The sequence below is a fragment of the Zingiber officinale genome, chromosome 7A (assembly GCF_018446385.1).
Source record: "Zingiber officinale cultivar Zhangliang chromosome 7A, Zo_v1.1, whole genome shotgun sequence".
NCBI classification, from domain to species: domain Eukaryota; kingdom Viridiplantae; phylum Streptophyta; class Magnoliopsida; order Zingiberales; family Zingiberaceae; genus Zingiber; species Zingiber officinale.
In genome coordinates this window covers 24,568,449-24,579,168 of record NC_055998.1, presented here as the reverse complement: position 1 = coordinate 24,579,168, position 10,720 = coordinate 24,568,449, and positions in this window count along the sequence as shown.

Genomic DNA, 10,720 nt, shown 5'->3' with positions numbered 1-10,720 from the left:
CACGATCCGCTCAAGAGGAGACCACATATTAAGCATCATTGGTTATTCCTCTTATGAACGAGTGTAACTAATCTTTTGACTTGAGACCTTCATTTATTCTATGCGTGGAGTTATGTACTTTGACGCCGTTAAAAGCAATCTTTAATCGGATTGTGATTAATACGGTAGTTGGGTGTATGACAAAATGTAGAGAGAATAGTGTTGAGTCAATAGAGGATTCATCGCTCTCTTGGATTAGGAGTTAACATCCTGGCTGCTTGATAGAGATATTAGTGACTCAAAATCTATGGTCATGGGAGGAATGATTTATCATTCAAGAGGAGTCTATTATATCTTGGAAATCAAGTAAAACAATTAATTTGGTAATGATACATAATGTATCGAATTAATTGGGATGTAGGCTTTAGATGAAGAGATTGAATTACACAGTAATCGGTTCATAGTGGTTTACAGTTTATGACTGATATTAATTTTATCGCGTTGGGTGGCTAAAAACTGTTGCTAGACGGTTACCTTAGTCTGTGTATGGATTTACACTGCCTTCGTGTATAAAACCTAGAGGGTCGCACGCATAACACGTAGACATGAACAAGAGTATCCGAAGCGAGTCAAGATCAAGATCAAATAAGGATTTATTTGATATAAAGAAGAGAGAATTCGAATAGCCATAATCATGATGATTAATGGAGAATTCGAAAAGTCATTATAATGATAATTAATGAAGAATTTGAAGAGTTATCATAATGAAGGTCATAAATGAAGAATTTATGGAGCCTATAACTCTTCATCTTCCTTATTAATGAAGATCATAAATGATGAATTAATTGAAGGCTTAACTCTTCGTATGTCTTGGAAGCTATAAATAGCCATCCTCGGAAAGATTCAACGTAAGGATTTCATTCTCTCCGTTTCTCCTTCGTCAACTTCGTCTTCCATCGGAAGAGATCAGTAGTGCTTCCAAGACTTTGTCGATCCAAGTGGTTAGCACCTAACGGATCGTGTCAAGTTGGTGATCTAGTGCGCGTGGATACCGCTAGAGGAGTCACACGTGGGGCTCTTATCTGTCTTATTTGTCCGTGATATTATTCACACTCATCGAGGACTCGAGGTATGTTTTATATTATTTTTGTGCAAAACTATATGTACCACGAAAAGATCCATGATCAATATATGTCTTCCGCTGCGCTCCGAACCCAACAGTGGTATCAGAGCAAATTCGTGGTCGGATCATATAGTACGAAACCGATTCTTCAAAATTTATTTGAAGGAATCAGTGTTTCGAGAGATTTCGAAGAAATCTTAATTTCTTTATTTTAAGTTATATGCCGTAATATTTCATGATAGAAATAAATTTTGTCTAAAAAACTTGTGAAGTAATGCATGTTGTAATTTAGATATAAATTCCTTGTGGCATAAGTAGATTAATATGTTAAAATCTCCGAAACCTATTGTCTTAAAAGACTATAAGGATTAATGGAGATAAATCTCGTAATGAGATTGTGCAAACGCACAAGAAGTTAATCATGGTGAGACATTTTAATAATTATAAAATCCCTTAAATATATTAAAGTCAAGATTTGTTAAATGCCCTCCACTAATAACTATGATGATAGTTAGAGTTTTTACATAAAATCGGTACAGCTCAGCTGTGGGCTTATGTCAAAACATTTATAATTTATTATAATTATTAGTGGGTCGACTTAACTCAAATTCGTTGACTTGTTTAGCTCAGCTAAGGTTAACTGATTTGAGGGGCAAGTGTTGAGAATATAAGGCTCAACAAGAATATACCGAAAATCACATAGATTTGTGATTGGCAAGTTAAGGCCTACTTGATGAATATAGCATGTAGGTACAGCTCAACTGTGTGCATTCTATATGATTCAGGGTTTTGGTCCTATTAGGAATTGTTACCAACTAATTCCCGATTCTGACAGTGAGGGCTGTTGGACTTGAATAAAATAATAGGAGTTATAAAAGACCTTTATTAAATAATTCCACAAATACTAAAACTCTGCTTTAAATTTTAGATGGCAAACACAAGTACCTTATCTCTGCGAAGCATTCTCGAGAAAGAGAATATCCTCCTCGGTTCCAACTACCTAGATTGGTATAGGAAACTGAAAATCGTCTTAAGACATGAGAGAAAAATTTATGTGCTTGAAGACGAACCACTGAAAGAGCCTACACTCGATGCTTCAGAGGAAGATCAGTCATATTATTCTCAGTATATGGAAGATGCACTGGATGTGCAATGCATCATGCTGTCTTCTATGTCTCCCGAGTTACAGAGACAGCATGAGAACATGAGTGCTAGGGAAATTGATCAGCACTTGCGTGAGCTCTTCCAAGAGAGTGCGAGAGTAGAGAGGTATGAAACCTCTCGAGCACTGTTTCGTACCATGCTGGAGGAAGGAAACCAAGTTGGGCCTCATGTACTCAAGATGATCGGGTACATAGAGAGGCTCGAGAGCTTAGGTTCCAAGTTAGACCAGGACTTGGCTGTTGACCTAGTCCTATCGTCACTACCTCCATCATTTTCTCAGTTTGTGTTGAACTTCAACATGAACAGCATGGACAAGAGTTTGACTGATTTGATGGTAATGTTGAAAACTGCTGAGAAGGATATGAAGGTAAATCCTTCACTGCATGCAATGATGGTTAGAAAGACCAACAAGCGTCCAAGCACCGGGAAGTTCAATCCCAAGGCTAATACAGTGAAGAATCCTAAATATCAAGCTCAGAAGAAGCTTAAGAAAGGGATGCAGGTACCCCAATCTGATGAGAAGGAGGCAATATGCTTCCATTGTGGCAAGAAAGGTCACTAGAAGAAAAACTGCTATATTTTCATGAAGAAGAATGCCAGTGGAGCGGATGCTTCGGGTATCTTTATGATAGAGTGCAATCTTTCTATTTCTTCATCATGGGTCATAGATTCTGGAAGTAGTTCTCACATTTGTGCGAACATGCAGGGTCTAAGTGACTGCAGACGGTTGTCCAAGGGCGAAATGGACCTACGAGTAGCTAATGGAGCGAGAGTTGCTGCGTTAGCTGTAGGAACATATTCAATAAATTTGCCTAGCGGACTTGTTTTGAACTTAAAAAATTGTTATTTTGTTCCTAGTTTCTCAAAGAATATCATTTCGGTGTCAAGTTTAGACACCAAGGGATTTGTATTTCAATTCAAGGACAAGTTATGTTCCTTTTATTTGAATAATATATTCTATGGGAATGGTTCATTGAATAATGGTCTTTATGTTCTTAACTTAGATGAACCGATCTATTGTATTGAAAGTAAGAAACAGAAATTACATGACTCAAACTTAACATATCTCTTACTGTACACTTGGTCATATAACCCAGAAACACATCGCTAGATTACTCAGTAATGGATATTTGGACTCTTTTGAATTAGAGCCCATAGATACATGTGAAGCATGTTTACAAGGCAAAATGACCAAGAAGTCATTCACCAAGATAGGTGAACGGGCAAAGGAACTACTAGAACTCTTACATAGTGATGTTTGTGGGTCATTGCAAGTTCATGCTAGAGGAGCGTATACCTACTTCGTAACTTTTACTGATGATTTAAGTTGATATGGATATGTCTACTTAATGAGACATAAGTCTGAAACTCTAGACAAGTTTAAGGAGTTCAAGAAAGAGGTGGAAAATCAACGTGGCAAGAAGATTAAGGCCCTTCAGAGTGATTAAGGTGGTGAGTATCTAAGCCAAAAGTTCATTGATTACCTAAAAGAGTGTGGGATAATTTTCCAACTTACACCTCCTAGAACGTCAGAGTGGAATGGTATTTTAGAAAGGAGAAATCGCACACTCATGGATATGGTTAGATCAATGATAAGTCATGCAAGTCTTCCAATGTCATTTTGGGGCTATGCCTTAGAAACAGCAGTATACACACTTAACCGAGTTCCAACTAAGACAGTAGATAAGACTCCTTATGAGTCATGGTTTGGAAAGAAACCAAATCTGTCTTATCTAAAGATATGGGCTTGTGATGCTTATGTGAAGAATGAAAATTCTAATAACCTTGCAGCAAGATCCATAAAATGTATGTTTGTAGGTTATCCCAAAGCTACAATGGGATATTATTTTTATCTCCCAAGTGAGCACAAAGTTATTGTTGCTCGGTATGCTACTTTCTTGGAAAAAGAATTTATTTCTAAAGAAAATAGTGGGAGTAAAGTAAGTCTTGAAGAAATTATAGACTCTACAAACAGGTTGGAAGATGAACAGTTGGACAATGAGACAGTGCCACAAACACAAGTGTCTCCTTCATCCGGGACTGCTCAAGAAACGCGAGATCAACATAAGTCTACAAGAATACACCGAGAGCCAAACAGATATGGTTGGCTGGTAACCCAAGATGAGGAAGTGTTACTCATCGAAGATGATGAACCGTCGACTTACGAGGAAGCAGTTGCTTCAAATGATTCTGAGAAATGGCTGGAAGCCATGAAATCTGAAATGGACTCCATGTACACCAACCAAGTTTGGGAGTTGGTTGATGTGCCAGTTGGGGTAAAACCCATAGGATGCAAATGGATTTTCAAGAAAAAGATTGACATGGATGGGAACATAAGTACCTATAAAGCTAGGCTTGTGGCAAAGGGTTTCAATCAACGTCATGGAGTTGACTATGATGAAACATTTTCGCCCGTTGCAATGCTTAAGTCCATCAGAATTTTGCTAGCTATAGCAGCTTACAAGGACTACGAGATTTGGCAAATGGATGTTAAAACTGCTTTCCTAAATGGAAGGTTACAGGAGGAAGTATATATGGTACAACCTCCTGGTTTTATAAAATCCGAGAACGCCGATAAAATATGTAAGCTCAAGAAGTCCATTTATGGACTAAAGCAAGCATCTCGGAGTTGGAATCTGCGATTTGACGAAGCCATTAAAGATTTTTCTTTTGTCAAGAATCCAGAAGAACCTTGCGTTTACAAGAAGGTTAGTGGGAGCAAGATTACGTTCCTAGTGTTGTATGTTGATGATATACTTCTTATAGGCAATGACATCCCTAGCCTAGAATCTACCAAGACTTGGTTGGGAGAGTGTTTCTCAATGAAAGATCTTGGAGATGCAACCTATGTCTTAGGTATTAGAATATACCGAGATAGACAAAGCAGGTTACTAGGGTTGAGTCAAGGTGTATACATTGATAAAATGTTGAATAGATTCGGTATGCAGGACTCCAAAAGAGGATATTTACCAGTGTCACATGGTGTGCATCTTTCCAAAGCTATGTGTCCAGGAACACAAGAGGAAAGAAGTAGAATGGACAAGATACCTTATGCTTCGGCTATAGGATCCATAATGTATGCTATGATATGCACTCGACCAGATGTCTCGTATGCATTAAGCATGACGAGTAGATATCAGTCAGATCCTGGAGAGGGTCATTGGACTGCGGTAAAGACTATCCTCAAGTATCTTAGAAGAGCAAAGAAGATGTTCTTAGTTTTTGGAGGAGACGAGGAATTAGTCGTCAGAGGATATACTGACACAAGTTTTCAGACAGATCAGGATGATCTGAAGTCGCAACAAGGATATGTGTTTTGTCTGAATGGTGCAACTGTTTGCTGGAGGAGTTCCAAGCAAGAGACAATTGCAGATTCAACAGCTGAGTCCGAGTACATAGCAGCTTCAGAGGCAGCAAAGGAAGCTGTGTGGATCAAGAACTTCATAGCGGAGCTTGAAGTGGTTCCTAGCATTGTTGATCCAGTTGTGCTATACTGTGACAATAATGCGGCCATAGCACGGGCAAAGGAGCCAAGGTCTCACCAACGATCCAAGCATGTACTAAGGAAGTATCACCTCCTTAGAGAGATTGTTCAGAGAGGTGATGTGTTGGTTAGCAGAGTAGATACCAGCGAGAATATCGCAGACTCACTCACAAAGGCCTTACCTCTACAGAAACATGAGACCCATGTGAGGAGCCTAGGACTGAGAGTCCGTAGTGTTTGGCAATAGTGCAAGTGGGAGATTGTTAGTGTATGCACTTATGTGCCAAGACACTACTTATGTATTTTGTGGATAAATAATAATTATTTAATAAAGGCAAGAATTTATCATTAATTATTTACTTTTCTGTACGTATATGATTAATGATAAAGTCCCACAGATTAATGGGTATATTAATCTGAAAGCAGTCCTTGATCGGATAGATATCTAGAGGGGACATGGATATCTAGATCAACGCTGAGTATGACTAGGTCGAGATAGACCGGAGGGATGGATATCCAAGTTGTACTTGGGGGTGCCTTGAGTTTAGAGGTACACTGGACACGATCTGCTCAAGAGGAGACCACATATTAAGCATCATTGGTTATTCCTCTTATGAACGAGTGTAACTAATCTTTTGACTTGAGACCTGTTAGAGTGTATACTAAAAGCCTAGCTTTTGGTATAAACATTTATCTAGAAATAAGAATCACATTGGTCAAATGTCTACATTTGTGATAAATGTAGTTGTTCAATTAATTTATATTGTAGATAACATGGTGTGTGGTGTCACACACAGAGGATCATGTTATCAGTACCTTATAAATTATAAACAGTAGCTCACGACCAAAATGGAAAAGAACAAACCATTAGAAGGTCGTAGTGTAATTAGGTATCAGTTTATCTTGACTGTATAATTACACTAGTACACTTAGAGTGTATTGAGTAGAACCATTTGAGGTCGTTTCTTTTATACTGATTTTATAAAGAAACAAAGACCTCGGTTATTATGGAAGTGTGTGCTCTTAATCCTAATATAATAACAAGCACATATATTTGATATTTATTTCTTTAATTTATCAAAGGGTGAGATTTAGTTCGATGAATCAATAAGCCCGATAAGTTGGGAAATGGTATCACTTATAGTGTGTGTTGTTGATTATAGAAGGAAACTGTGTCCTAGAGATACTAGGTTGATAATGTCCTCAAGAGGAGCTCATAAGGATTGTCATGTTAAACCCCGCAGTGGACCTAGTCCGACATGATGATAAGGTTGAGTGGTACTACTCTTGGACTAAGATATTAATTAAATGAGTTGTCAAGAACTCACTTAATTAGTGGACATTCGATATCTTAAACAGGGAGACTAACACACTCATGATAAGAAGGAGCCCAAAATGTAATTTGGGATTGGTGCGGTAGTTCAATAATAGTTCTCTAGTGGAATGAATTATTATTGATAAAATTAAGTTGTGTGTTCGGGGCGAGCACGGGATGCTTAATTTTATCGGGAGACCAAAACCAATTCCTCCTCTCGGTCCCTATCGTAGCCTCTTGTATATAGAGATTTATACCCACCACATACCCACCTTCTTACCCAACCAATAGGGGCCGGCCAAGCTAAGCTTGAAGCTCATGCTTAGGCCCGGCCAAGCCTAAAGGTTGGCCTTAAGGTGGCCGGCCAATAGCTTGGAGCCCAAGCTTAGGTGGCCGGCCACATCATATTAAAAAGGATTTTTCATTAAAATTATTTCTTATGTGGATATCATAGTTTTAAAAGAGAGTTTAAAAATTAAATCTTTCCTTTTAAAAGCTTTCTACAAAAGATTAAGAAAAGATTTGAAATCTTTCCTTATTTGTTGATTGAAATGAGATTTTATTTTTAAGAAAAACTTTCCTTTTTAACCATGATAATAATTTAAAAGAGAAGTTTAAAAATTAAATATTCTCTTTTATTAGTTTCTACAAAAGATTAAGAAAAGATTTGATATCTTTCCTTATTTATAGATTGAAAAGAGATTTTATTTTTAGAGATAACTTTCCTTTTGGAAATTATCCACATGTTTAAAAGAAGAATTTTAATTTATAAAATCTCCTTTTTATTAACCACCATGAAGGGAAAATTATTGGAGAAATTTTTTATAAATTTCTGGAGACAAATTAGGAAGTTTTAATTAATTAAAACTCTCCTTGTTTATAGCTTGATGGTATGTAAATTGAGAATAGGAAAATTGTTTTTAATTAAATAAATTTTTCTTTTTCATGGCAAAAGAATTAAGGAAGTTTTTAATTAAATTTCCTTATTTGCCAAGACCAAGGATTATAAAAGAGGGGGTAGAGGTGCCTTCATGGGTGATCAACTCTATTATTCTTCTCCTCTCTTTTCCTCCTTGGTGGCCGGCCCTAGCTTCTTCCTCTTCTCTTCTTCTTATAGCCGGTGGCAACCTCTCTTGGAGCTCTTGATGGTGGCCGGTTCTAGCTAGGAGAAGAAGGAGAGAAAGGTGGTTTTGTTTCTTGCATCCCTTGGAGCTTGGTGGTGGTGGCCGGACCTCTACTTCTCTTGGAGAATTGTGGTGGACGAAACTTGCAAGGTAGAAGAAGGTGCTTGGTGGTTCTCATCTCGGAAGATCGTTGCCCACACAACGTCCGAGGTTAAAAGAGGAATACGGTAGAAGATCAAGAGGTCTTTTTAGAAGGTATAACTAGTAATTTTTCCTTTCCGCATCATGCTAGTTATTTATGGAAATAATACCAAATACAAGAGGCTTACGATTCTAGTATTTCGAATATGTTTTTCGAAGTTGTGTTCTTTTATTTTTCTTTTCCTTGTGATTTGATTGTTCTTTTTGGTTGACCGAAAGTTATTTTAGGAAATTAAATATTAGCTTTCCATAAAAGGTTTTGTCTAGTCGGTGGTGGTTGTTCCCGTATCCAAGAAGGCCATGTGCCTCGCCACGTCAGTACTGGGAACCAATTATGGAAATTAATATTTAATGGAATTAATAACTTAGGTGATTTGGATCAAACGTGTTAAGTTCCGCAGGAGATCCAAGTCTAAACCTTAAAGAACAAATAGATTAAGTTTTGGATCAAACGTGTTAAGTTCCGCAGGCGATCCAAAAATTTAATTTAAAAGAACACATGGTAGCTAGGAAAATGTTCAGACCTTTGTACAAAATTTTTGTACAGTGGAACCTCTAGGTTTTCCGAGTAGCAACCAACAATTGGTATCAGAGCTAGGGTTTTGCCTCTGTGTATTTGGTATTAGGTTAATTATGCACATGTCATACATAATTTAGGCAGGTTAATAGTAGGATGTGCTAACTTTGTGGATGCAGGATCCAACTATTATGACTTTTAATTATTATGTGTGTGATTGGACCCTTGGACATGTCAAGGGCATTTATCTGTGTGTGCATGATTGTATTAAAATACAGCAGGAGCTGTATTTAGTTTTATTAGGATTTTATTTTTGATCTAGATACATGTACATTCCTTTTATGGAATATAGGATCAAAATGTAAAATTCTATTTATGTCGCGGATCGAATCTTGCAAAGCGTGGAACCTTCTAAGGACCAGAGGCGCAGCGGAACTAGGAGCAAGATGGATGCGACAGCTAGACCCGGTGGTGGTGGCTACACTTGGGATGACAACACACGGAGAACAATTAGAGATAAAAGCCATAATAGTTGAAAATTAAATTTTCTATTTATTGTTTTTATATAATGCTGTGTGTGCATGTTAGTTTACAAGTTTTAGTAGGCTAGCATAGTTAAAATTCCTCATTTATAAATAACTAAGTGGGAGAGAGATTTTTAAATAAATCCCATGGTCTCCATTACTGGTTTGTAAGTGATGCAAACAAGCTTGCGCGTTGGCTCTGAGTGCCTTCCTCCATAACGAATGAGCTTGTTTGCGGATCACTAGAACAGACTTCCATTTTTGGATGACTATAGGAAGTTAATTAAGAGCGTGTGATCTTCCCCAACGGAAGGGGCATAATCTTATTAATGGACTTAGTGTCAAGTAATGGTATACACTTAGACACATCTAATAGTATCCTCCCCATCGGAGTCACTGCTATTATTTGCGTGACCAAATGAAACCAACTATTAATTTGTCATAAAATTAGGTTGACAAGATAATAAAATTAAAGGGTTAAAACCCCTCTTACAAATGATTGATTTTGTATACGTCCACACTAACGTGGCATACAAAATTAACGGTGTTTGAGATAATTTTATTTGTCATAAAGTTACGTTGACAAGATAGTTAATGGGTAAAACCCTCCTTTTACAAATGTTGAATTTGTATACGTCCACACTAACGTGGCATACAAAATTCACGGTGTTTGAGGTGTTGGTGAATTTAAATAATATTGTTTGAGGAATCAATATTTTTTTTTAAAATTCAAAAGTTTTTGACCAAATATTTGATCAAAGACAGATCAACTATTAATTTTATTCGTCATAAAGTAAAGTTGACGAGATAATAAAATTAATGAATAAAATCTCCTCTTCGATTTTGTATACGTCCACACTATCGTGGCATACAAAATTTATGGGAATTTTTAAGGAGTTGATCTTGACCAAGTATTTTTGTGATTCTTAAGATTTAAAATGTTTGTCAATCCCCTAGTAGTCATACTATAAGAAAGACTTAGTAATCTCAAGTGTAATGATTGGAAATAGGACTTGGCCATTAAGGTAAACTGTCTTCTTAGAACTAAGAACAATTTAGGTGTATTTAATTCATTAGTTGAAACATGTCTAGTGGTGTTATCTACCAGAACCTGGAGAGTAGATACAAGATGCCATTAATCATGTCTGCAATTCATTGCAGGGTTCCAGGAAACCCGACAACTAAATGAAAGGTAAATCACCGTCCACATGGGCACTACTGTAAAAGTGGTAGCTATTGCAGTGGGAGATGTTTATCCTTTGATAAGAATAAAATATGGATTTTAAGTA